General features: G+C 36.1%; 3 long non-coding RNA genes across 7 annotated transcripts; 1 reads left to right on the top strand and 2 right to left on the bottom strand.

Moving 5' to 3' along the window:
- Positions 1-6,494: 6,494 nt before the first annotated feature.
- Positions 6,495-7,974, bottom strand: LOC113341158. The gene is made up of 3 exons (XR_003355802.1): positions 7,951-7,974; positions 7,791-7,825; positions 6,495-7,106 (listed from the first exon to the last, which is right to left on the bottom strand). It is a non-coding gene; the product is annotated as an uncharacterized LOC113341158 (long non-coding RNA).
- An 8,653-nt stretch (positions 7,975-16,627) lies between these two features.
- LOC113341197 lies at positions 16,628-20,825 on the bottom strand. Of its 5 annotated transcripts, XR_003355814.1 has the most exons (12): positions 20,581-20,825; positions 20,093-20,189; positions 19,386-19,484; positions 18,782-18,919; positions 18,573-18,675; positions 18,345-18,491; positions 18,110-18,232; positions 17,931-18,027; positions 17,684-17,804; positions 17,501-17,587; positions 16,996-17,074; positions 16,628-16,845 (listed from the first exon to the last, which is right to left on the bottom strand). It is a non-coding gene; the product is annotated as an uncharacterized LOC113341197 (long non-coding RNA). The 5 variants fall into 5 exon arrangements; XR_003355815.1 differs by having other exon boundaries at positions 16,628-17,074; positions 17,921-18,027; XR_003355813.1 differs by having other exon boundaries at positions 16,628-17,074.
- Positions 20,826-21,530: 705 nt separating this feature from the next.
- Positions 21,531-23,070, top strand: LOC113341163. The gene is made up of 3 exons (XR_003355805.1): positions 21,531-21,546; positions 21,631-21,742; positions 22,652-23,070. It is a non-coding gene; the product is annotated as an uncharacterized LOC113341163 (long non-coding RNA).
- The last annotated feature ends 4,227 nt before the right edge of the window (positions 23,071-27,297 follow it).

Raw genomic sequence — 27,297 nt, 5'->3', positions numbered from 1 at the left:
CATAAAGTAATAGCCGAAATTTATGTGGGTCATCAAAACCAAATAGAGCTATCACAAATAAAAGGAATCTGCAACCTGCCAAGAAAATTAACAAATAAAGCGCACCCTTGTCTAGTTTCCTGTTTAAGGCAACTACATCTAGCTGTGGTTCAGGTTCTATAACTGGGTCCAAATAAAATATTTTCATGGGTTGGAATTCCTCAAAGCTCAGATCCGGTTCAGGTATTAGAGTCTGAAGAAACTCAAGTAAAAATTTAAAAGCACATAATAATAACCTGAATAATTGAGGATCCTTAAAGTCAATCAGTTTTGACTCACACAATCGACCACGATGAAACTGGTGGTCAATCTTAAGCAAATGTATCGACCCTAATCTCTTAAAGTAATTAGGTTTAGTCTCAAAACTAAATAATTGACACATCTGAAATTTATACGTTCCCACAGTTGGTTGAAAAATATTTGGTGGGAAAACAAAGTCAATCTGGATATCATAGCCTGGGTAAACCACATCAACCAGAGGATGGGTTTCTAACAACTGAACTTCCTTATGGACATCACTAGGTTCAGGAAAACGTGTATGAAGATAATCTTGTAAAATGGTTGAGGCACATATGTCAAGTCCCAAGTGAGAGACCTTTCTAATAGTTAAAGCACATGGAGAATGATAATCACCCCCAAACTTAGAGTTTTCAGTGTCTCTAGAAAGACTAGTCACAACGTCCCTAATTTCAAGGTCATTGGATTCCTGAAAATGGTCAATTGATTCTTCCAAGTATGGTTCATCCTCACTCATCTCTACGAGTTCACTTTCTTTGTCTAAGACTAATGTTTCTAAATCGCTAGACTCTAAAACAATATTCTCAGAAAAACTTGTTCCTCCAAACCATTATCGGCTTCGTAATCAAAAGGAAATACTACATCGTCTAAAACGGGGGTATCTCTAGTCAAATCCTCGTCCTTTTGAATAGGTGAATAATCATTAAAATTATCGGGATCTGAACCAGAAATAACACTATCATCATAAAGTTCATTTGGAGTAACAAATTCCTGATCACAATGCCTACATATTTCAAATTCTTCATCAACACTATCCTCGTCATAATCATCATAATAGCATGAAAATGGTTGAACCTCATCTAAAAAAGTAGTGTTACCAATTCTAACCCCGGCATCTTGATTATGCAAATAACTATCCTCATTTTCAAGGGTACTATTGGAAACACTATATTGGAAATTAAGACTATCTTGAGCAGTTCTGTCCTGGGCCTCTAACAACATTTTCTGAGTCGACTCACATGACTTCCTTATGGTATCGTGTATAGAAGGTTCACTCATGGGTGCATTTTTTTTATTCATTTCTAACACAAATCTATTTGTATTCTCAGTTAATTGTTTGAGAGACTCTTCTAGAGGAAGAACAGGTTCAGAAGGATCATAATAGGGACTAGTTTTCAACATTTTCATTATATTGTCCAAAGACGAGGAACTAGTACTATAATAATCCTTATTTTCTTGCTCGTATGACCGGTGTGTGTGTGTATAGTAATTGGGCTCACCACGGTATGAGCCGTAACCTTGAAAAGGTTGATGTTCCCAATCACTATTCACACTATGGTTAACATTGTAACGTCCATTTTGAAACTCAATCGGATATTCGTTGTGTTGGCTATTGTGATACCAGTTCGACATTCTTTTGCAGGGGTGAGAGTTATCACAAAATAAAACCCACTGACAGGGGATTCGTGGGTGGATAGAGTCTTACCTCCCGTACCAGACGGGCGATGAACCGTTGAAGTCGACTCAGGCCACCGACTCCGATGTTAGTGTACGAACCCGAGGGGCCGAGGTGATATCGTAATCACCGTCCTTCCCTGCACACAGTTTGTATTTAAACCAACCCTTCCTTAGGGTTTTAAAAAATAATGTCCAAGAATGTCCAAAAAGTCTAAAAATAAAAATGTCCCAAAAAGGAAAAGAAAAATTACAAAAATAATACCCTATTTACAGTTTCTTAAAATAAAACAAAATAACTATATACAAAATCTTCTTCTTCACTCCTTTCGGATTCCTCTTTTCTTTCCTTCTTTGGCGATGCTTTCCTTTTATAACACTTTTTCTTCCCTTGTAGCTTCGCTCCAAATCTGAAAAGAATCGAAAAATACCAAAGGCGTAAAAGAGAACAAAATTTCTAAAAGAAATAAAATAAACCTAAAACCTAATACAAATCCGCGTCGGCGGCGCCAAAAATTGATGTAGTTTTTAAAGTGGTAATAAAGTTCGTTCAACTCGGATTGTGTAAAGGTTTGATTTAAGAACTAAAAATAAAAATACTAAAAATATATTCACAAGGTTGTCACGAATATCGAGAGGTACTGAGACTTAGGATTTCACCACTAATCACATTCAATTGGTTCATATGATGACTCATAACAATTCTGGCTCTTTTGTTGACTCTATTTCTTTGCCAAAGGTAGATTTTGTACAAAATTAATTGTAAATCACAAGCATGACGCATCAAAGCTCTAAGTCTAAGCATACGACATCAAACGAAATCACAAATAATTAGTAAAAATCATAAATCAATTTAAAACAAGTGCAGAAGTCATGAAGAATCAATTATAATTACCAAACAATTGTGAAATAAGTCTTCCTCCGTCGTCCCAGTGATGGGGTTTAGCTCCTCATATTAATCACTTGCTCAAAATACATGTTCATAGCCCAAAAGTTGATTAAAAGAATGAAAAAGTAATAAGCAGACAGTTTGCAACGTTTATAAGCGTTACAGACTGACTGTTTCTGTTACAAGCGGAACTGTTAGAGAACGATAAAAGCTAAGTGTTGTAGAAGAGCGACAGTTTTTTGCGACAGTTAGGTGAGGGTCGATGTTCCTCGTGTTCTTCCTTCTACACCAGCAGAAACGAATGTCTGTAACTCTGATTTTTGTCTCCTGTGGTTCTCTAAATTACCCCAAATTGTTCGAAACCCTTCCTTGAACTCCCAACAACTTATATATAGCCAACATAGCGATTTAATCTCCCCAAAATTTCTCGAAATCTCTTACTTTCTTTTCTTGGCAGTTACGGCAATAATATCTTCCCAAAATTGTTTCACGCGTTTCTGAGCTTTCCAACTTATCTCATACTCTTCATAGATAGAAATGTACCTTTGGAAAGAGTTTTAGGTCTTTAGTCTCTCTAGAACTTCTAAAAATAAGCTCAATAAGGTCCGTATAAAAATACCTTCCCTGTTTAGCTCCAACTCAGTTTCTAGCCAATTTGGGTGCAATTCAAAGACTTTACCAGGCCTATTTAGGCCTAAAGAAGATACCCATTCAATTTCAGCCCTTTAGTCTCATCGTAGCTCGCCCAAAAATCGAATCCTAAATCTGCAGGTGTGAAGAACATGCTTCCCGCCAAAACTTGTTTTCAAACGGTGAAGGTGACCTCCCCCTTATCCAGTTCTGGTGTCCCTTTAGCACATGCCCGAAATGGGTTACCCCTTATCCAAAGCGAGAGTCCGTATAGTAATTTTCTCCCACGAGCACAAAAACCGCTTTTCGAGCCAATTTCGCCGCAAAAGTTTATTTCTCCAAAATACCTATAAAGACATAAAATAACCAAAATAAGTACAAAACCGAGCACTAAAAATATATACAATTGAGATCATATAAGACACAAAAATGTGCCTATCAGTGTTGCCCAGATAAGAAAGTTATTAAGCACCCTTGCGCCTGATCTATTTGTTTATATATCTCCTTCTTAGTCCATTAGTCAATTAGATCTCTCCCCGTACTATATTCAATGAATTAAGGTATTTTCTCCCAGAGCAGCTCACGCCCCAGCAGAATCACCAACTTTGACACTTTCAAGTGATGAGATCGGTCGAGTGGTCTCAGTTGGAGATGGGATTGAATAACGGAAGAAGTCGACAAAGTAAAATGAGTTCAATAAGGAAATTGTTTCTATTCGCTTGCTCTATTTTTTTATATAGTTTATATAGCTAACTGAAAGCTATACATAGAAGAATTCAGGTCACAGTTGGGTGCGATAGAGCAGAGGAACTAGCACTGGTCAACTTGATTATAAGTTCTCTCGATCTGAATGACGCCTCGCAGTTGATTTAACTGAAGCAGTTGATCTAGTAGAGGCGTATCTCGCAGTTGGTTTAATGGAATCTGTCTCTCAAGGAGATGGGTAAAGTGTTAAAGAAGACTCAAAGTAGAGCATGGTCTTATGATAGGCTTAGTCCTATGGGCTAGATATTTAGCTGCTAGATTGGCCATCCACGTCAGCATGGGAAACCTCCTAACCCCTATGGGATGGCCAATCTAGCAGCGAAACGCCTAACAATTCGGCGTTAAACGCCTAAAAGTGGAGCGTTTGAGAAACGCCGAACCAAGCGACATTGGACCATAGTCAACTATGTTGACGCGCCGCTCTGTTCGGCGTGGAGAAAAGTCGATACATTCACAGAAACTCGACCTTTCCTCCATTCTCAGTTCCTCTCACAAAAACGTTCCCTTTCTCTACCGCAAATGATTCTCAAAGATCTTGAGTTCTAGAAGTTGGTTTACGAATTCCTCCCGTGGGTTTGTGCATCATTAAATTTGTGATTGATTGAAGGTGGTTTGGTGCGATTCCATCCACGAAATCATTCAAGGTAAGAAATTTAAGTTTTAGGTTTAGAGTTTATGATTTTTGATTTTTTGTGCGATTTCAATGAATTAAAAAAAATAGTCGTTGGTTAAAAAAAGAGTCAAGCGTTGGATGGTGCGGCGTCAGAGACGAACGCCGAATGGAACAGCGTCCATACTAGCGCCTAACAGTTCGGCGTTGAATCTCTGGGATATTCGCATAACGCCGAATCATCTAGCGTTCCTGTCACTTTTTGAGCGCCGCACTATTCAGCGTTTCAATCTCGCTGATAGTTGAACTGCGAGAAAATGCTAGGAGAGAGAAGTAGCCAGACAGAGTGTTAAATTTTTTCCCACACTTTTTTCTTGATTTGCAACACTTTTTGGCCAATCTAGCAATCCAATCTAGCCCATAGGGGTTAGCCTTAGATTAGGTGGGCTAGGTCCATATGCTTCGAGTACTTTCAGTACCTCTACGGGCAAGAAAGCTGTACTCTACCGAGAGCCAAAAGTGGACGGTAGAGCTTGTGTTCTATTTGTTTATATAGTGACTCTAACTAACTGAAAGTTACCAGATGATCCAAAGTATCAACCGTAGCTCACATAAACCCAGAAATTTCAATTTCAATTTTTATCTAAAACCCTAATTTTTGATAGAAATTAAACTTAAATCGAACAAAATAAACCAAATCGTAACTGGGTTTTCAAAACATACCTCATATAAGTCATTACACTATATTTGATTAATTTTCGAATCGTCGATTAATCGAAGACGATGAAATTTTGAGTTTTAAAGGAGGTTACGGTTGATGGGAGGAGGAGAAGAGAAGAAGAAAGAAAACAAATTTCCAATTTCGCTTTGATTTAGGTTAAAAAATGGGAAGGATATTCTAGTCAATTTACGCCCCCTATAGGACATCCCCTAACCAACTAGAGGGACATTACTATCACACTGCTGCCCCTCTCATAAACCATGCCGCCCCTATAACTTGCTTGATTTAAAAGATATAATACGTGTGAAGAGATGAATCCTAGAGTTTAACTAAGCCTCCAATCGTGTGATTACAGCTTGATTATCTTGGGAAGTGATCTTGAGAGTAGTCCCAATGGATGTTTTGATGTTATGTCATATGTGGCGAGTTTTCAACAGCTATGTGAGTCTCAGTGACATTTTTATCAATTCTAATTCTTTTTCCAAGTCTGTGATCCTCTGACGAACCTTGATCATCTTTTCTAGGATTTGTTCTTCATGGTTGGAGTTGGGTTGGGAGGAAGAACTGTTTTTTTTACCGTCCAAGTTGAGAAGGAATCATGTAATATTTCTATGTGGTAGTGGAGGTAAATTTGTCCGTTTCAATTGATAATTTAGACTCGGTTCCCTTTGCTGAGTTCCCCGATTAAGAACTTTTACACAAGGATACACCGGTAGAGTTTGTCAAAAATCAAAGAAAAGTGACATAATGCGTGAAACCCATGTGTTGCCATTATAACAATGTTAAATGCCTTCCAAAAGTGGGTCACGTATGGCTTGCAGCACTTGGGCTCAACCAGGGAAAGTTGCATGTAAATTGGATATGGTAGACTCTAGATACAAAGCTGAGGGATAACCCAGTCTCTGGGATACAGGCACACAGTTTAAATAAAGCATATCCGGCCATATTTGAACAAATATAGCGCTGATGCCCCACTAAAACAAGACCAGTCAGTAACTCAGTGAAAGACAATCTATTTGTTCTATCTAGTCAACAGTCTCAGCCTAAAACTTCCTGAAACCATGTAGCAGAAGCTCTCCAAAATATGCACATACAACAAGTTTCAAGGACATAATGGTGCTTGTTTTATCAGGGACGAAACCAAATGAACAAGTTTTTATAAAAAAAATCAAAGGTTACACGTTTATTACCACGGGAAAATACAAGGTGGGATTCAGCCTAAATTCCATGAACTCAACTGATGTTTCAAGTACATCGTGTAGTTATATAGCATGTAGATACAACATCTCTGGGTGCCTAGCAAAATGGGTTACACTGTCCAGCTATTATTAAACAAGAACCCCCATCGCATAAATAAATGTGATTGCTAACAAGTTTTTCGACAATAAGGCTCATTAGTTTAATCAACTGATAAAAGGGTACCTACTATATCAATCTAAGAGATTGGACCAATTAGTTTTCTTAAACTAGGCTCACACAAATAACAGAAAACGCGTGGATTATATCTAAAACTCGTAATTAGAGTAAAAGGACTGGTGTTATCATTCGGTCTTGGAGTCGAGGACCTAAAATGGTTGGTATTTAGGAATCCCATGTAGTAACTACCTAGTATGACTTATTTAAGTAAGCAGGCCAGCATGCAGAACGAAAAATCAAAGTTGCGCGCAGATTAATACCGAATGACCCTGGAGGCGAAAAGATATGTATTACTACTAGTACAAAGTGCAAAAAAGACATATTAATCCGCTGTCATGGAAAACCTGTAAAAAGACATTCATACAAAATTAGTTAACACCGCTAAAAGTTAAGAACTGACACAACCTCAAACACCATCCTCTCAGCCATCAACCTCAAAGTAAATTCGAGGGCATGTGAATGAAACATGACAGAAAGAAGCACTATTCAATTTTAGCCATGGAAACAAAATACAAGGTGGAGTTCAACCGAAATTCCAGTTTTTCCACAGATGTTCCAAGTACATCTCTTGGTGCCCAGTTAAATGGGTAACAATGTGCAGCTACTATTAGACGAGAACCCCCTTAAATAAATAAATGTGATTGCTAACCAGTTTTTAGGCAATAAGGCTCATTAGTTCAACCAATTAATAAAAGGGTACCTACTGTTTCAATCTCAGAGCTATCACCAATTAGTTTCCTAAACTAGTTATACGCAAATAACCATGTATTGTAATGCTACATCTGAAACTCGTAATCGGATCATTGAGACTCATGGTTACCATCTGGCCCAGGACCTATTATTTTAGATGAGTCTTGGTCTAGTACCTAAACTGATCTATACTTGGAAGTCTCATCCAGTAACCTACCTAACATGACTTATGTAAGTAAGCAGACCAGACCAGCATGCAGAAAGAAAGAAGAACTCAAAGTTGCGCGCAGACTAATCCCGAATGGCCATGAAGTCGAAAAGAGATTTGAATTACTTACCTGTACAAAGTTCTCGCAAAATTCTCCCCAGTCTCCTGTAAAACAATTAATGCAAAATCAGTTAGCCTTTGCGTACCTGATACCAATAACCTAGCCAGACTATCATCACTTCAAACAAATCACCACTTGTTCTTACCAAAAGTTAAGAACTGAAACGTACCTCGAACACCATCCTCTCTGCACGGGATCTCCATCAACCGATACATCTGAAGGAAAAACACACACAAGGACACTTCCTTTTCAACACCATTATCTTAATTCACAAGACAGGTGAACATTAACAATCAACAACCTTATATTAGATATCATAAAAGCACTTCATCCACCAATATTGTTTGCTGAATTCCCAAGACTTACAATCATTTACGAGTAAAGGGAAAAAAGAGAAAGTACTGAAACCTACAAAAATCTTACATTTATATTTTCAGTTTATAGTAAAACAAACAGAAGAATAACCAAGTAGGAACAATTAGTTCATTCTGATTCTGATTCTGATTCATCAGGAAATTGTTCCCTGATGTACAATTCAAGACGATTAGCAGCTTCATCGGCTTCATTATACTTCTTAGTGCTCTCTGAAATTGCTGTGGCGGCTAAATTGTACTGACTGATGCTCTCAGAATGGGCCTTTTCGGCTGCTTCGAGATGGCAGGTGCTACTGGATATGGCTTTTTTACCAGCATCAATGGCAGATCTAACATCTGCGATGTACTGAATTGCTGCTCGATGTTTCTGCTGCTGTTCCTGCTGGCGGGGTTGGGCGGTCTGATGTCTCTGCTGCAGTTCATGCTGGTGAGGTTGTTTCTGCGACTGGTGCTGGGATCTGCTTTGTTGCATTTCTTCCTGTCGGTGGTGTTGCTCCGGCGTCTGGTGGACTTTAGTTGGTGGACTGCTTACGAATATATACCCACTATCCAAATCGAATTCTATCTCTTTTCTTGACTTCTCGGGCAACAAATGTTAGTACCAGTCAATGAAACAATGAATCAAGCAAGAATCCAACTCATAAGCTATCATCAAATATTAAGATATCTCTTCAATCATTTCTCGAAGTATCACATGTGATCAAATATTCATTTTTCTGATGATGGATCATGTTAAAAAAAGACAGAGTTTTTGATTTTGGGTGGTTTTAGTGAAGGGGTTTAGATCTGGTATCTTGGAAATGCTCTAAGAACCCTAGCAGCGCCAGTGAGAAGATATAGACCAGTGTTTCTCAGATAGAAAATAAATAATATCGATGATTTACCGGGGTACAAAAAACCAAATGCTTTTGATGGAGTAGGTAGTTATCTTAGAGGAACGCAGATAAAGGGGTATCACTAGTATTTCTAGGGGTATATAAAAGAGCACCCAAAAAAAATAGATATCGCTATTACTTTTAATTTCTACCGGCTTTGCCAGTGTCAGGGTCCTTTAGTAGAGTTAAAACTAGCCAGCATTAAATTTTTTACCAATCAAAAATTAAGTTACTGATTTATTTTAACCAATGACAGTGACATGAACTCAAAACTAGCCAACATCAAATTCTTTACCGATCAGAAAAAATAAGTTACCAACTTATACTTCGTTCAGATTGGTATAACCCTTAGCAGTTTGAAATATTACGGTTTCCTGTGATTGGTGCATGTATTTAAAGGATTTCGCTCCTTACGATTTTACCCCCACATAGTTGGGATAAACCCCCGCCTCTCAGTCATCCCCAATCGTGTATTGTTCTGGTACAGAGAAAGATGAATTTGAATGCAAAAAAGGATGGAATCAAGCAACTTTGTCGTAGCAGCCAACTGTAACTTAATAATTCATTTCTCATCCCAAAACACGGTTTCTCCTACAATATAAATGCAACACGAATTGAAAGGTAACCCTAAAGAAATAATTAATCATAATCGTACACCTGCAGACGATCTACTAGGCAAACAATTACAAATCATTAAACAACCTGACAATCATTTAGGCAGACACACATATTACTTGGGGAACCCGAAACTCAACACTCTTCTTAAGGTAAGGGCATCCAAGTAGGAGCTACATGGAAATACCCTCCCCATCACCAAATATTTGTCCTCAAGGATGAAATTTAGGAAAGTGGTAGCATCCTCTGTTGATGCATTTTTTCACTAGATAAGTAATTGAGGTACAGAGGTACCATTTCTAAAGATGGTTCTGGAGTTCAAGGCAGCTGCAAGAATGACAAGTACTTGTCCATCAGTATCAAGTACTCGCAGTGTAGGGGATTGAGAAGTATGAATACCAATCTGTTTCTTCAGTTGGAAGACATGAAAAGCAAACTGGATTCTTGCTTATGCTGGAAGTTGTAAATTGTATGTTGCTTTCCAACTTTCTATAGGATAGTGAATGGTCCGTAGTACTTAGATGCAAGCTTAAATTTTTCCTTAATGCCACAGAAGTTTGCATGTATGGTTGGAGCTTCAAGTAGACTCTATCACCCACTTCAAAAGCTTTTTCTGTTCTTTTCATATCAGCAAAAAAATTTATCCTCTGTTGAGAGCGATTAAGGGTGTCCTTCAAGATAGAAATTGTTAGAGCATTGCTTGGTCGAACTCGCAAACGTTGCTATCTCAAGCTTGTTTGTCAAGTTTAATTGATCAAAATTAGAGTCTTGATTTATAGTATACCTATAGGAGTTTCAGACTAGGATAGATTGTATAGTTGAGCTTTAGACTTCACAATGCTTACAACTGAAGACGAAGATCTACTGAAGAACTCGGAGGAACTTCATCAACATAAAGGTATGTAGACACTAAAACTTGTCTATCCTTTAGAAGTTTATTATGTTCTTACTTATATCCTATTGAGACATAAATCGTATATGATATGGTCTTTCATATCACACACATTTGATATTTCGAGCTGAGTATAACTCTCTTATCTTTTTATCGAAATACGTGTTGGTAGCTTTCTGTCTTATCTACATTCATTGTGATTCTTGACTTTACGTCAAAAGATGATCAGGTGGAAATTACCATGAAACATCTTACATGATTTGTGTGAGACAGTCATGTGATGTCGACTTGGAAAGTTTCGTATTGATCATTCTATTATTTGAAAATTTCTTATTAGCTAATGGTGTGTGCGAGACATCCATTGTCGTCTTCTAAGAATGTTTCAATGATTGAAATGGGAGTTAAGAGCTAAAACATGTCTAGATACATTACGGTTTGTATACTTAGTGTACGAACTGTTTTGACAGGTACTTAAGTCAACTGTTTAAATCAGGGTACTTAAGTTTGCATACCCGTTCGCAAACTGATTTAATTGTTGAAGTCCGGGAACCAAGTTTACGTACCCGTTCGCAAACAGTTTCAACTGAAAATTGCTTATTAGCTAATGGTGTGTGCGAGACATCCATTCTCTTCTTCTAAGAATGTTTCAATGATTGAAATGGGAGTTAAGAGCTAAAACATGTCTAGATACATTACGGTTTGTATACTTAGTGTACGAACTGTTTTGACAGGTACTTAAGTCAACTGTTTAAATCAGGGTACTTAAGTTTGCATACCCGTTCGCAAACTGATTTAATTGTTGAAGTCCGGGAACCAAGTTTACGTACCCATTCGCAAACAGTTTCAACTGAGTTCGGTCCGGATCTAAAGTTCGCGTACCCGTTTGCAAACTGTTTGCTTGTGACCAAGTCCGGAACTTAAGTTTGCATACCCTTTCGCAAACTTAAGTAATTCAAGTTTTTAAATCGGTAAAGTATGTTTTCATACTCATGAATAAATACATTTCATGAATTGATTCTTGTGCTTATGAATCAATCGATTTTGTCTCAATTAAATCATATATACTTCTATGTGATTATTGAGAATTGAACAACTCTATGAAAAACACAATTATATCCTTTCATTATCTTTGATCATCATAAGTGATCTAGATGTGTTAGATGAATGTGGATTAGACAAAAGTGTTCGTATGACTAACTTTGGCTGACTATTATTGAACCAACCTCATGTATACGTTTAGGTATGGTTACCCATATTTTAATGAAGTATATTTCATTTGTGTGTGACAAGATAATTCCATCTAACAGTAGAGAGATATTGCTTTGGTTTAAAGAAAAACTTAGTTTGCATCTTAAATCAGGATTTCATCTAACGATGAATAATGAATGCTTAGTTTCTAAGCTAACTAAGCAACCCTAATTTGAAAGCTATATAAAGAAGAACTCTAACAATTGGGAAACCTAATCCCTACACCTCGTTATGGTACTAGTTGCGACTAGAGTCGATTCTCCATTAACCTTGGGTTTTTCCAAAACCGTGCAGGTTAACGACTTGAAGACTTCATTGGGATTCTGAAGCCAGATCCAACTATTTTCTCTGTAGTTGCGTATTTTGATCTTTGTTCTATCATATTGAGTACTATCTTCTCTAAGATTGGCTCGAGATTTATCTCCGATGGGTAAGATATAAAAATTAACTACAAAGCTCTTTGTCTCATTCTTTGTAATTCCACAATAACTTGTTCTACTTCCATATAGTTAAGTTATTGTGAGGTGATTGATATTTCTAGGTTGTTCTTCGGGAATATAAGACCGGATTATCAATTGATTCATGTGCACCTTGATTTATCATAAGACAGAACAAAACTTCATACGTATTTCTGTGGGAGACAGATTTATCTATCTGAATAGACTTTTTTGTGGGAGACAGATTGGTTTATAAGTCTTCGACTTTGGGTCGTAGCAACTCTTGGTTGTGCGTGAGATTGAATCAAGTGTGTAGATTCATGTTGGGATTCAGAGACGTAAGGAACGCAACTGTACCTTTATCAGTGGGAGATTGATTAGGGCTCAACTGCATTCCAGTCCGAATTTAATCTTTTAGTAGGCTAGTGGTTGTAGCAGCTTAATACAGTGTGTTGTTCAATCTGGACTAGGTCCCAGGTTTTTTCTGCATTTTCGGTTTCCTCGTTAACAAAACTTCTGGAGTCTGTGTTGTTTCTTTTCCGCATTATATTTTCTATATAATTAAAATATCACAGGATGTGCGTAGTTCAATCAATTGGTAAATCCAACCTTTGGTTGTTGATTGAAATTGATTGGCACTTGAAAATTAGTCTTTGGTACCATTCAAGTTTTTTCTCATAATAATCCGGCTCACAGATTTCTATCTGTTCGATTGCAGATTGATTTGAGAAACTGAGATATAACTCTTGGATACTTTTCCGTGATTGAGTCTGACTTTCTAGTTGATTCTCCTGGAATTGTATTGGAGTTGTCCATACAGGTTTCTAAACGAAATATCGGGTGGTATTCTTAGACCCCCGCTTTTTTAGAATTCACAACATCTCTTTGTTTTAAATACTCCCCAACAGCAGCAACTTAGGTTGTAACAGTAGATGGGAAGGCTATGTGTGGTGGAGTGTAGGCGCCATAAAGAGCCTGAAATGGGCTCATCTTCAAGCTGGTATGGTAGTTGGTGTTGTACCACATTCTGCAAGTGGAAGCCAGAGATGCCATTTTTTGGGTGGTGACCACACATGCATCTCAAGTAGTTTTCAAGACAAAAGTTGACCCTTTCAGTTTGACCATCAGTCTGTAGATGGTAGGTTGTGCTCAAGTTTAGTTGAGTGCCCATTGCCTTGAAAAGATCCTGCCAAAAATTGCTAGTGACAATTTGTCTCTGTCAGAGAAAATTGAGGCAGGTGGGCCATGTAGCTTGAAGACATGATGGATAAATTCTCTAGCCACAGAAGAAGTTGTGTAAGGATGATGAAGGCCAATGAAGTGGCTATATTTGGTTAGTCTGTCCACTACCACCAGAATAACAGACACTACACCATTTCTAGGATTTTGTCACAGGATTACTGATAAGATTTGTAACGGTTATAACTTGTTGTTAAAACCTTGTGATTAATAATTGTGATTGCGTTTTGTAGCGGTTTTATCTGTGACATTGGCCAGCTACAACCAGATACAAAAAACATTACAATAATTAATAGCCACGGTTGGCCTAATTTTATGATTGCGACACGTGTCATATTTGTCATGTTTACCTTAACGGTTTTAACTGTTACTCTTTATTTACAACAATTGTGAATGGGACACGTGTTTTAAAAAGTCACATATACATAAGGGTGCACAGGAACCGAGCCGGACCGACGGACCGTCCCGGAACCGGTGGAACCGTACCTGGTTTTGTACCGAACCGAGGAACGGGGTACAGGTACCGGTCCTAAAAATAGGAACCGAGGCTAGGGAGGTACAGGTACACGGCCCTGGCCTAGTCCCGTACCGAACCGTACCGTCTGTACCGATTGATTGTAGCCGTCAGATTTAGGGGATGATAGATCAATAATAACCGTTGGATTAAGTGGTGGTATATAAGCAAACATTATAGGCTAGGGTTTCTAATTTCTATTCTTTCCGTCTCTCGACTCTCTCCTCTGTCTCTGAGAAGGAGAATAACTGAATAAGTGAAGAAGAAGAACTATGTTGGATTACTCCTCTGTCTCGTTGATTGATATGAGTTTATGTCTCAATTCTTACTAAGAGGTAATCAGATGTTGCGGATTTTCATTTTCTGTGGTGATTTATTACGAAGTTAGGTTTGTAATTTTTTGTGGTGATTCATTACGAAGATCATGTTGTATGTGGTTTCTAATTGTTTTAGTTGATTCACCAAATCATGTTTAGTTGTTATCAGAATTTTATGATTTTGGTTTTGATTGGTCTAGATCCAGTGAACTTTGAGGATTGATTAGGTTGTTCATGAATTATTTATTTTTGGGCATTTTTGATGAATCTGAGCATTGGTTTGTATTTTTATGTATTCATTTTGATTTGAGTTGTTGGTTTGTTTTAGTTTTGAATTTTAATTGGGGTTCAACTTTTTCTTTTCTTCCTAATTTGTTCAACAGGCAATAATTGAGCTTCATAATTTGAATGACAACATTATCTGATCTTCAAGAAGGTAACATTACTTTTATGAAGTTTTGAATCTTTTAATCTTGAAATCTATGTCTGATTATATTAGGGTTTCACTTTCACAGGGTAAGACAAAGGGAAAAGAAAGGAACTGAACTGGATTAAGTATCAATCAGATTATCTAAGGGAGTGGAGAAAGAGAAGGAAAAGGTTAGAGATTTGTTTTTGTTTTGGATTATGTTGTTCCTAATTCATTGTCTAGTGTCTAGTGCTAATTTTTGAATGGTAATGGTGTTGTTTTAGTAATTTGAGTACTTCTTTTTCTTTTTGTTAATGAAATTAGGGTGTTAGTAATTGTTCTGATTTCTGGTGTTGTCAAAGTGCATTTACTTGCAGTGATGCTCCAATTCTGTGGTTTTGTAACTTTTGTTTATAAAGTTAATATGGGTTAGGTGTTCCTACTAGTTACAATTAGCAATCTGGGATTACGATTTGGTTCATTATACTGCTGTTAGACTTTGTTGATGATGCTATATAAGTACCAAGTAGTTAACTGCAATTACATGTTAGAGCAAGACAAGAATGACAAGTAGTTAGTTCTTATGTTTCATGAATCTTCTTATGTTTCATCACCTCCATGTTTGTCTAAATAAAATGGATTTTATTGAAATGAAGAATCAATAGGTACTGAGAAGTTATCTGACTTGATCAAGTGTATGAGTGGAGTGGGTTTTCTGAATTGGGTTTATTAAATGTTGTTGAAATCTAATTTATTTGTTTTTCTTGTGCTTTTGATTAGGTGCTGAAGTGCAGATTTAAGTTCTTGGAGTTCACTAATTCAGTAATTCTAGAGGGTTGCTGATACTTCACATTCAAGGTTTGTCATTTGGTATTTGTGCATTCCTCGTCTACCTGTGGTGGGCATAAACATAATTCAGTCAACAAGCTCTCATTTCAAGTTCATATATGCTATGTCATCATCAAGTTTCACATGCTCCAGTTGTGATAATATGTGCTTAACAAGTTTACAGATCTTCTATCTGATTACAACTTGATCTTCTATCTAATTACATACCAGATGATGATGTTGAAGTTGAAGAAGGTAACATATTACATTATTACTTGTGTTTGGCAGTAATAGATATAGTCTAATAGTTACTAACTGCTATTATTATTTTTTTGCAGCGTTACTTGGTCCTATCAACAGTGATGACACCACAAGTGCTGCTGATATGGATTAGAAGGTCAAGATTCAAGATTACAGAAGCACTGCTAGACTGCTAGTTGTTTTTTTTCCAGATTTTCTCATTTTCAAGACTTAGTGTGTGTCTGTGACTACTGCTACTTCTTTTTTAAGATTTTCAAGACATTGTTTGTTTGGTTTGCTATTAATATTGCTACTTATTAGTTGTTGCTTTGAGATATTGAAAAATAGGTAAAAAAACAGGTAAAAAAGTAAAAAACAGGGCAGTAGATTTTCTTTTTTTTTCCCCTGAAAATGGAGCCGGAACCGGTACCGGTACCGGGACCGGTCCATTTTTTTGGTACCGAAGGGTTTAAGGTACAGGTACTCGGTCTCGGCAAGAACCGAGCCGAACCGTGTGCACCCTTACATATACAGCAACGGTTATAATTGCTACTGGATCCTTGCAACGATTTCTAAGTGACACGTGTCATTTTTGTCCTGGATAAAGTAACACATTAGTGTTGCCATTATTTTTACAACGGCTACTCGACGGACACGTGTCGTCCTTTGTCACGGTTTTTGTAACGATTAAACTGTTACTCTCATTTGTAAAAACAGTACGATGTTGACGTTGTTTTTACTTCACAATTTTTGTTACGGTTATATCAGTTTTTCAGTAACAATAAAGAAAAACGGGTAGTCCAGATCATTTTCATGGACCTGGACTTCCAATTTACAGGCCTGTAACACAACTAAAACTAAACCTGGACACAGGCCTGCAATTTCTTATTTTTCAATCTGCAGTTCATACATTCTCAAAAAAAGAATAATCCGCATTTACCGTTCATACATTCATTCTGAACACAAGTACAACAGAATCGTTCTATTTGTTATGTAATTTAACCCAAAACAATTCAAAGCTAACACAATGAGCTATGCTCCTCAAATTAATGCAGCCCCTTAATATGACGCATAACCTGTCCAACAATAAAAAATGAACACTCGGATCCTCCATAATCCACTTACTGTTAAAAGATCAATAAGGATTACTAACAACATAACTAGAAAAATATATGGGAGAAAAAGAGAGTAGCACTGGTATATTGTACATAGGTGAGACAAATTACCATCCCAGAGACTTAGGAGCCATCTCATGACAGCATGTGCCTCACCATCAAGCCTTTTGCCTTCGTATGTAAACCCAAGCTTGAGAAAAAAATGGTATTCAACAATCAATGACTGACGGGATGACCGATTCAATCATTCAAGAATGTGAAAAAAGATTGTTCAATAAAAATTGATTATGAGTAGTAATTGTACACTGTCCTAGTGTGGGCTTGAGCCTTGGGAGCAAGCAAATTTTGGCAACTGAAATGACTTGGTACAGGTAAGAGGAATGCCAGTAACTAGCTAGCACCTAATCTAGGCTCCGCGTAATTTTCATCTAGATGCCAATTTAGAGCATATCAGAGTCTTTTTGTTCGGGAAAGCTCTCCAACAATAGAAGGTTCACTTCACATTAGTATCACACCTTAGTGAAGTAATCTATTGCCTACATTAGGAAAAAAACAGAAACTGACCATCTTGTACCATCTAAAGCAGTGATCAAAATTATGATACAAAGATGCTTACTTGAGCCAAGTAGTTCACAGATTGTAGTTCATAGATTGCTCGCTGGCGGTGGAGTGCATCCATATTTCCAAATGATCTACCCTATCACTGTTTAAAAGAATGCTTTCCATCAGATAAAAAAACTTGCCTAACAAACATAATCTTGTAATGCATAAGTATCAAGGAGTAGCAGATAAAACTTACATTTTGTCAGCCTTCTCCTCTATTATCTTGATAAACGCCTCAACCAAGTCTGCACACGGACAATTCGTCTCAGTTATCTCGCAATGCTTTTGGTTATTATTTCTTTGAATAACTCCAGTGCCTACAAAAAGAAAGTTCGTTTAACCCTAATTCCATAACTAAACACAAATCACAATCAAGAACCGAGTAAAATTGAATACATGAATTAAAGAAGCAGAAAACAAGAAAAGGAATTACTTATTGTAACCTTAATTCGATTTCCAGGGGATACAGCAACAAGAAAGTAATCAGAGAACTTCACCATGCATTCCAGAGACGTTTCCGAAGGAAAAAAATCCCATTCCCTGTAACAACATACATAAATTTTATCAGTTAATTTGAAATTCATTGGCTTGAAATAAGATCCACGTAGAGAAAAATTCTTACTTCTTTGTCAAGTATAGTTAACTGATCCAATTTGGAGCAGCTGCATGCCATAATGGAGTATATAACTGCACAAACATTTTTTTGGTGAATATCAGTTATATCAGCTCTCTTCTTTCTCATTACCTGCACCAAATAAATCAATTTGGCAAGAAATTTTAATTCATAACAAATTAAACCCAACACATAGGATAACAAAGGCTACTTTTTAATAGGACACAATACCAAATAAGCTCACATTATTAACTATTGTGGATCACGCTGGTCCATGGCCATTGTTGTCACAATGTGACCGCACAATGGTTTTGTCAAAGGACTCTAAAGTGGTCCATCTTCAATTACTTTAGAGTAGAGTAGAAACGAGCACCAAATATTTCCCTGCAAACTTCAATGTCAAATGATGCATTAAAACGTAGAATTTTTTTATTCATTTCGAAGTTTTGATGAGAAAGTATGAATTACATACTGCAGATCTTGAATGTGAACTGATCACCAGCAACCTATTGCAGTTCTCTTAGGAACAGGACCTAATCCTTCCTCATTAAAGCTCTCTGACTCAGGCCATATACCTACAATTTCAAGTATAAAACTGAAATTCTCATTCTCGACTCATAAAATTTCAAGGGCTAGTACATATTTCAACTCAATAAGCTGCAAATTCAGCTGTATATTTACCAGAATCTGGAATGCCAACGATCACGTCAGGTTAGGATTTAATTTCTGTGATGGTTATATAGTGTAGCACCGACTTTGAGGGATGCCAAGTTCACATGCTCATCACATATACAATCCATAATCTGGACTCCCCGTTCACTGAGTTCACCATAAAATGGACCAATACTTAGAACACAAGACTAGTAAAAAAACACATATTGTAAGACAATGGGCAGACAAACAGACATCTAAGCAGAAGCATAGACACATTAGCAGCCAATAAATATAAAGATATTGTAGCACACAGAAAGAGAACAAAAAAGTCTGATCGATTCTAAGGCGAACAACATGGCAGACAACTGAAATCATGGAAACTACTGCACACAAACAGAAAGCTAAAAGAGACGTAACATAGAGACTTATAGTAGTATCCCATAGGACACACAGAAGCTGCTAATTCCTGTGTTTAATTCTGAAGTGCTAATCTCTCAACAAGATAAAAAGTTCAGTGTACTAATACAATCCGACATTGCAACTGAAAAGGTGGTTAACTAGCAAATCAACTGTTCAACCGTGATTTTCACAAATCAACAACAAAACAACAATGGGGGTCAGACTGACTCACCTCATGCCCTCGATTGCATAAGGCATTATTGCATCATCACCGTCCTTGGATGTGTACTTACGTTCCTTGGGTTTTTTAGCTTTAGTTTTAGATACAGGCCTGAAATTGCCAAGATTAAAACCAAAATCACACAAAAGTTTGAGAAAATCAGAAGCATTCAGTTCAGTTTACAACAATGAGATGTTTCAGTAACCAGTAAACCATGTCTAAGTTCAACATTCTTTTTGGAAATCACAACCACTACTTGCCCTATGTTCATAAAAAGGCATTCATCAAGACATTCAATTCATACTCGAAAACAAATTCCAACAGAATCACTCAAAAGTGTTCATGTTCTGTGTCAAGTAGGCTCACAGCCAAACTAGCGGTACTCAGAGCGATTGGAAGTGTTTATGATGGATTGGACACGGGTACGACAAGGTAAGCAAACATGGAAACAATAACAACAACATTGTCAAGTAATGCAGTACTTCTTTTTTGTCAACAAATAAATAGCAAAAACAGGGGCTTCAGAGTTTCAAGCCCCTCAAAAAATCGTAATTAGGGATTTCAAAACCCCAGCCCAGATGGATTACTAATATCATAGCCACCAAACTAGCAAGGAACAAACAAATTGCATTTCATAAGGAGACTAAGGGGAATAAGAAGAAAAACACAGTTGTTAGGGGAGGGCAAGAGTTGAATTGGCGGCGAGATTAAAACAATACCTCCCAGAAAAATCGTATCCTTCCCAATTGCATTCCACTATCTACCAACCAATACACCACAGTTCTTACTGCAAATATCAATACACCACAGATCTTCCTGCAAATATCAAATTTATTACCTTAAGTGAGTAACAGTAGTAATACAAAAGCAAATAGATCACATTGATAGAGAAAGGGAAGCCTTCAGCTTCTGCCTACTACAACATGGATGAAGCTTGATCGAAATCGATTAGGTATGTTATTCAGGTCCCTAACTTTATCAAAATAGTGTGGAAAAGTTTAGCTTCTGAAGTAAAATATTTTCAAATCTAATAAAAAAAAAACCCATCAAATATAATCCCTCGACAGCCACAACCCAATTCAATACTCAACCAAAGCGATTGAATCTAAATAATTGTTCCCCTAATTTTTTACCCAGAAAAAATCACCAGTTTAATACAACAAAAATTGATTATCGATCGAACAAGAGTAGATAGAGAATCGTTTACCTAATCTAAGACAGAGAGAATCCAACAAATCATCACCATAATCACCGATTAACCATCATCTTCAGTTGCATGAAATCCAGATTGATAGAGATGAAAAGCGGTGATGATATTGATACAGTTTAAATCAACATCTTTTCAATGGCAGTAAAACTTAGCTGAAATCGTTGGAGATGGAGATGGAGATGGAGATGGAGATGAAGACTGGTTTTTTGGTTTTTTTAGAGGGGTTCGGGTAAAAGAAGAAGTTTGGGTAAGGATGGAATTTTAGGTGGGGGGGGGGGGGGGGTGGAGAATGGTGTTTTATTAGTATTTAGAAAAAGAAAATTTTTACTTTTATTTTTAAAAAACCAATGATATATCAAATCACGATTTCTTCGTGATAATCAAAAGAATAAATTTTACATACCAAGAAAATGTTATTTTCTAGAAAAAATAGAATTTCAAAAAAACCTCATTAGCCCAGCTATAAATTTCTTTTTCGCAAAATTTGATTAGTCCGGTCATGAATTTCTTTTCCACAAATTTTTGTTGGTTTCTTGCACACCAGTTGGATTTTGTTAGTAATCTGTATAAATGATTTGGAACAAAAATTATAATTTAAATATAGCTAATACAAAACAAAAAATGGAACTAATACAAAACAAACAAGCACTCAATAAACTACGATTTCCAAAAATTATTTTTCTTAATTTCTTTTTTTTTCTATAATTAAAAAAACAAAACAAATGTAAACAAAATCTTTACATATTATTTTCCTTATCGAAAAAATATTATTTCATGGTTAATAATTAATTCATGATTTCTATAATCTTTATTTCATGGTTACTAATTAATTGCGGCTATTTTGTATGAGATTTTGTTACCTTAACTGGGAATTTGTGAAATTTGGCATGATGCTCTCTATATAAAGTGCTGCAACAAGGATGAAATCTCATAATTCTCCCATAGTTTTTTTTTTCCCACACGGTTAGGGTTTATTTTTTTGAATATTAGGCTTTATCATTTTTTCCATTAAGGTTCACTTATTGACGGTGATTATTTGTTTTGCAGCTACTGGACACCCAAAAAAGTCGGGACTTTTTGGCTTTGCTGCAAACTAACACCCGGATAAATCAGAAATATTTTCAAAGATGATTTTTTTTTGTACGATGATATTTTTAAGGTGATTTTTTTTTTTGCATGATGTTTATTTTCGTTTTTAGCTTCCTTTTTTTCATTGATATTTTGATCATTCGATTGATAAAACCTTGGGTTTTTGTTCTTAATGGAATTTGGTAATTCTCCGTCACTCTCAAATCTTGGTCTTGCATGTAAAAGATCGAAATGTCCAGTATGTTTAGTATGTTTGAGATCACTGGAGAGGAAATAAACATCTGCTAATGGTGCAAAAGTAAAAAAAAAAAATCTTGTAGGATAGGCATATCGATGATCACGAAATCTTGGTAGGACAACAATTGCAGTTGCAGGAAGATAAATCTACATATTTGTAATCTTGAGGGCTTATAAACCAGTTTTTGATTCATTTTGTTTAACGATCCGTATAGGTCTTGTTTGGTAAAATTTATGATTATCTATTTATGATTATAGATAATCATAAATTGATAAATGATTTTGATATAATCAGTTTTAAAATAAATTTTTCCAAACACTTTTTTTTCAAATAATTGATTATCTTACAATGATGATCTCAAAAAGGAGAGGAAAGAACAATGATCTAGGATTTTTTTCTAGTCCTATGTAGTTTCTATGTCTCTCTTTTGATAGTTTAGAAAAAATAAGAAGAAAAACTTCAACTTTAGTTTTTGGAAAAAATAATTGATTATAATAAATTTTCAAAACAATTTTTTTTCTGTTTATGGAAATAATTGATTTTTTCAATTATGATTAAAATAATCAATTATTATAATGGTTACCAAACAGATATAGAATTCATTATAATCTGCATAATGGATTATGAGTTGATAATCAATTAAATAATAGTTACCAAACAGCCCCTGTATGTAACAATAATGAGTCTGATGAATTTATCTTTTTGGCATATTTAACCTGAATGTCTATGTTCTACTTGCAGGAGCAGTGAATTGGTGGGGAACAAAATGATAATTTTTACAATATCAAACGACTTTTATTAAGATCCAAGAAATTGAGAATGGGAATCATAGTAGGACTGTGCTATTTCTTGCTTTAATATATTGGAAAACTAAATACAGCTTGTAGTAATATTTATAGGTTTGGCGGGGTTGTATTAAATTTTGCACGTTAGATCAATGTAATGCTGGCTTGAAATTTTTTCGTAATGTCTTTGTTGGATCCAATGTCCCTTAATAATAGCAGAGCTGTGTAATTTGATTCTGTACATCCACTCATGTCACTCGTACGTGTTAGTGTCGGTCATGTTTACTAGCTGTGACAGGCTGTACTGAAGACCAATCGTCCTTTCTTTCTTTGTATTCTGACAAGAGTATAGTGTATAAATACTCTTTTCCAGTGTGTCTTCTTTTGTATCTGTTGGTTAACATTTTAATACTTATAATCAATACAACTATGGTATCATGAGAAAAGGTTCTGCACCGTCATTAATGGCTTCTGTTTCAGATCTGAAATTTTTCCACTTCATTTTCTTTCTTTCAGATCTTACTGCTACTATTTTCTTCTTCTGTTAATCATCAGATTGTCCTTTGATCTTTCTTTTCTCTGTGTTCTCAATGGCGAACTACGAATCGAGAATCTCATCTGTTCCTCTTAATTAAATTTCTAGTATTCTTTCTTATAAACCGAAAGAAGATAACTTTCTAACCTGGAAGTCTTTACTCTTTCCTTTACTGAAAAGATATTGAGTTCGGATTTCTTGATGGATCCATCCAATGTCCTCCATATCTGGTCGATAACGCTGTAAATCCAAGTTATACAGCTTGGCATGATGATGATGCAACACTCGTTTTGTGGATTCAGATGTTAATTTCAGATTATGTAATTCCATATGTAGTTGGAGCTGATACATCAAAGGATCGATGAGATAATATAGAATCAAGATTCGCAATAAGCTCATCTACACACTCAATTCAACTTCGTTTAAAGCTTCAATCATTAAGTCTTGGTTCAGGTATTATTTATGCTTTTCTTGGTGAAATTAAGAAGATTCAAGATGAATTATATGCTGCTGGATCTAGAATCTCAGATGAGGAATTAGTTATCACCATTCTTAATGGTTTAGGACCAGATTATGGTTCTTTCTCTATTTCTATTCGTGTTCGCAATCCTCCTGTTACATCTAAGGAATTACACAACTTACTTCTCAGTGAAGAATTAGTTTTCACAACAAAACATAAAGATTTGCTCTCTGAAGCTAATGCCAAAGCTTTTTCTTCTAATGCTAGACCTAATTCTCACTTTGGTAGAGGAAGAGGTAGAGGTTATTCTCAATTTTCTCAACCATCACCTTTTCAACATTCATTTCCTCTGAAATATACCTTTCCCAGAGGTTATTCTCAATTTCAACTATATCCAACACCTCAATTTGTGCCAAATTTTCAATATAGACCTCACCAAGGTTCTACTTCATACACTCCTGTTGTTTTAGCTTCAACCTCCTTGCCTACTACACATCCACCTTGTCAAATCTGCAAGAAATATGGTCATCAAGCTCTTGACTGTAGACACAGATTGAATTTTGCTTATCAAAGCTCCAATACTCCTCACAACTTAAGTGTTATGCTTGCAACTGCCAACATTATGGGAGAGAATCCTTGGTGTGCTGATTCTGGAGCAAATAATCACATTACCAATGATGAAACTGAATTACATCACTCTACTCCTTTCGGTGGTTCTGAAGAAATTCAAGCTGCTAATGGTGAAGGTATGCAAATAACTCATATTGGAAATACTTCTAAAACAACAGCTTCAAATGATTTTTTTTTCTTAATGATGTTTTACTTGTGCCAAAATGCTCTTAAAATCTCCTATCTGTTCACAAATTTACAAGTGATAATAATTGCTCCATCACATTTGATTCTCTTGGTTTCACTGTTAAGGATCTTCTAACTGGGAGGATAACTTTCCAAGGGACACATAAAGATGGATTATATCCTATGCAATTTCTCAAGCAAAGTTCATACAAAGATTTTTCGGGAATAAAAACTTCAGCTACTACATGGCACAAAAGACTTGCTCATCCTTCATTCCAAGTGCTCCAAAAAGTGTGTAAAACTTTAGAACTATCTCACATTGTCAAGACACCTTTGTTTTGTAATAAATGTCAGCTAGGTAAAAGTCACGAATTACCTTTTGTTGTTTCTACTCATGGAGCTACTTCTCCTCTTGCATTATTACATACGGATTTATGGGGTCCAAGTCATGTACCTTCTCTTAGTGGTTTTAAGTACTATGTCAACATTATAGATAATTACTACAACTTTTGTTGGATATATCCTTTGTATGACAAATCAGAGTTCAAGAAAATCTTCTTATCTTTCAAGTCCATGGCTGAAAAATTTACTTCATACTTCTATTATTATAATAAGAACAGATGAGGGGGAGAGTTCTTACATAATGAACTGAAGGATTTCTTGTGTCTTCATGGGATAAGTCATGAATTTTCATGCCCTCATACACCTGAGCAAAATGGAGTAGTTGAATCTAAACATAGACACCTAGTTGATTCAGGTAGAACATTTCTTATCCAATCTGGTTTATCTGATTTTTACTGGGTTGATGCATTTCAAACTGCAAACTATGTGATTAATAGACTACCTGTTAGAAGCATTGGATTTATTTCTCCCTTTGAAAAGTTATTTCATCAAGTACCAGATTATTCATTCCTAAAATAATTTAGTTGCTCTTGTTTTCCCTGGTTAAGACCTTATACAACTCATAAATTACAGCCTAGAAGCATACATTGCATCTTTCTTGGATACAGCTCCACTCACAAAGGCTATAAATGTTTGGATGTTAAGACTGGCAGAGTTTATGTTTCAAGACATGTTGTCTTTAATGAGAATGATTTTCCTTTGGTCTCTAATTCAGTATCAGGTTCTCCTACATGCTCTTCTACTAATACAGATTCTACTTCATCTCAAGTTGCTAGTTCTCCTACAAGTATTTCAGAAGATATTCCTTCTATATGAAATGCAGATTCTACTTCAGTTCAAACTGCTAGTTCTTCACTAATTGTAGATGATACTTGCCTCAATACAACTACTGCTTCTAAAGTCCCAATTCTTAACACTCATCAAATGGTAACTAGAGGAAAAAGAGGTATTTTTAAACCTAAAGTTTTCAATATTAAACATGCTTTATCTGCACACTTGGTTTCTGAAATACCTCAACCTACACCTACATGCTTTTCTAAAGCATTTAAAATTCAAAAATGGAGGAATTAAATAGTTGAAGAACACACAGCCTTAAAATATGCTGGTACTTGGTCTTTAGTAGATCCTGATCCTTCCTACAATGTTGTTGGCTGTGGGTCTTTAGGATCAAATACAACTCAGATGGCACCACTCAAAAATTTAAATCTAGACTTGGTTCTAAGGGTTTTCATCAACAACAAGGTGTTGATTAAACATAGACTTTTAGTCCTGTTGCTAAGCCAACTACCATCAGACTTATATTGTCCTTAGCTGTGAATTACTCTTGGCCAATCAAACAATTGGATGTGAGTAACGCTTTTCTACATGGAGATTTGGAGGAGGATGTTTATATGCAACAACCACCTGGTTTTGTTGATGTAGAGAAGCCTCATCATGTTTGCAAACCATATAAGTCTATTTATGGACTTAAACAATCACCAAGAGCATGGTATGAAAAACTTCTCAATATTCTTGTTTCTCATAACTTCAAGCCTTCAGTTGCAGATTCTTCTTTGTTTGTGCAGAATATTGGTTCAAGAATAACAATCATCTTAGTCTATGTTGATGATATTCTCATCACTAGAAACTCTCAAGACTTTGTGAACTCATTTATCATCACTTTGCAATCCTATTTTCCCCTAAAGGACTTAGAAAATTTGCATTATTTTCTTGGGCTTCAGGTTAAAAGGGATAAAGATCATCTTTTTTTGTCTCAAACAAAATATGCTCTTGATCTTCTAGAGAAGTTTGATATGACTGGTGCCAAGCCTTGCAGTACTCCTATATCTCCTTCATCTCAGTTATCCAAAACAGATGGTACCCTTTTGGAAACTCCTAGAACATACAAGTCTCTTGTGGGAGCTTTACAATATTTAACTTGGACCGGGCCTGAAATTGGTTTTGCTGTCAATCAAGTTTGTTTACATATGCAGGCTCCTACTGACTCTCATTTACTAGCAGCAAAAAGGATTCTCAAATATATCAAACACACTCTAGACTATGGCATTCTCTTCTCAAAAGGTCACTTAGCTATTCATGGATTTAGTGATGCTGATTGGGCTGCAACTGTTGATACTAGGAGATCTACAGATGGTTATTGTATCTTTTTTGGCACTAATCCTATTTCCTGGTCCAGCAAAAGGCAAAATGGTGTTGCTAGGAGCTCAACTGAAGCTGAGTACAGATCCTTAGCAAATAAAGCTGCAGAGGTAGTGTGGGTTTGTCAGTTGCTTAGAGATCTTTATCTCTTTCTTCCTATCCCTCCTCTCATTTCCTGTGACAATCAAAGTGCAGTCTCCCTATATTCTAATCCAGTTTTTCATAGTAAGATGAAACATCTTGCTATTGATTATCATTTTGTGCGAAAATT

The sequence above is a fragment of the Papaver somniferum genome, unplaced genomic scaffold (assembly GCF_003573695.1).
Source record: "Papaver somniferum cultivar HN1 unplaced genomic scaffold, ASM357369v1 unplaced-scaffold_25, whole genome shotgun sequence".
In the NCBI taxonomy this organism is placed as follows: domain Eukaryota; kingdom Viridiplantae; phylum Streptophyta; class Magnoliopsida; order Ranunculales; family Papaveraceae; genus Papaver; species Papaver somniferum.
Note: the sequence above shows the minus strand (reverse complement) of the source record. Positions and strands in the feature narration are given on the sequence as shown.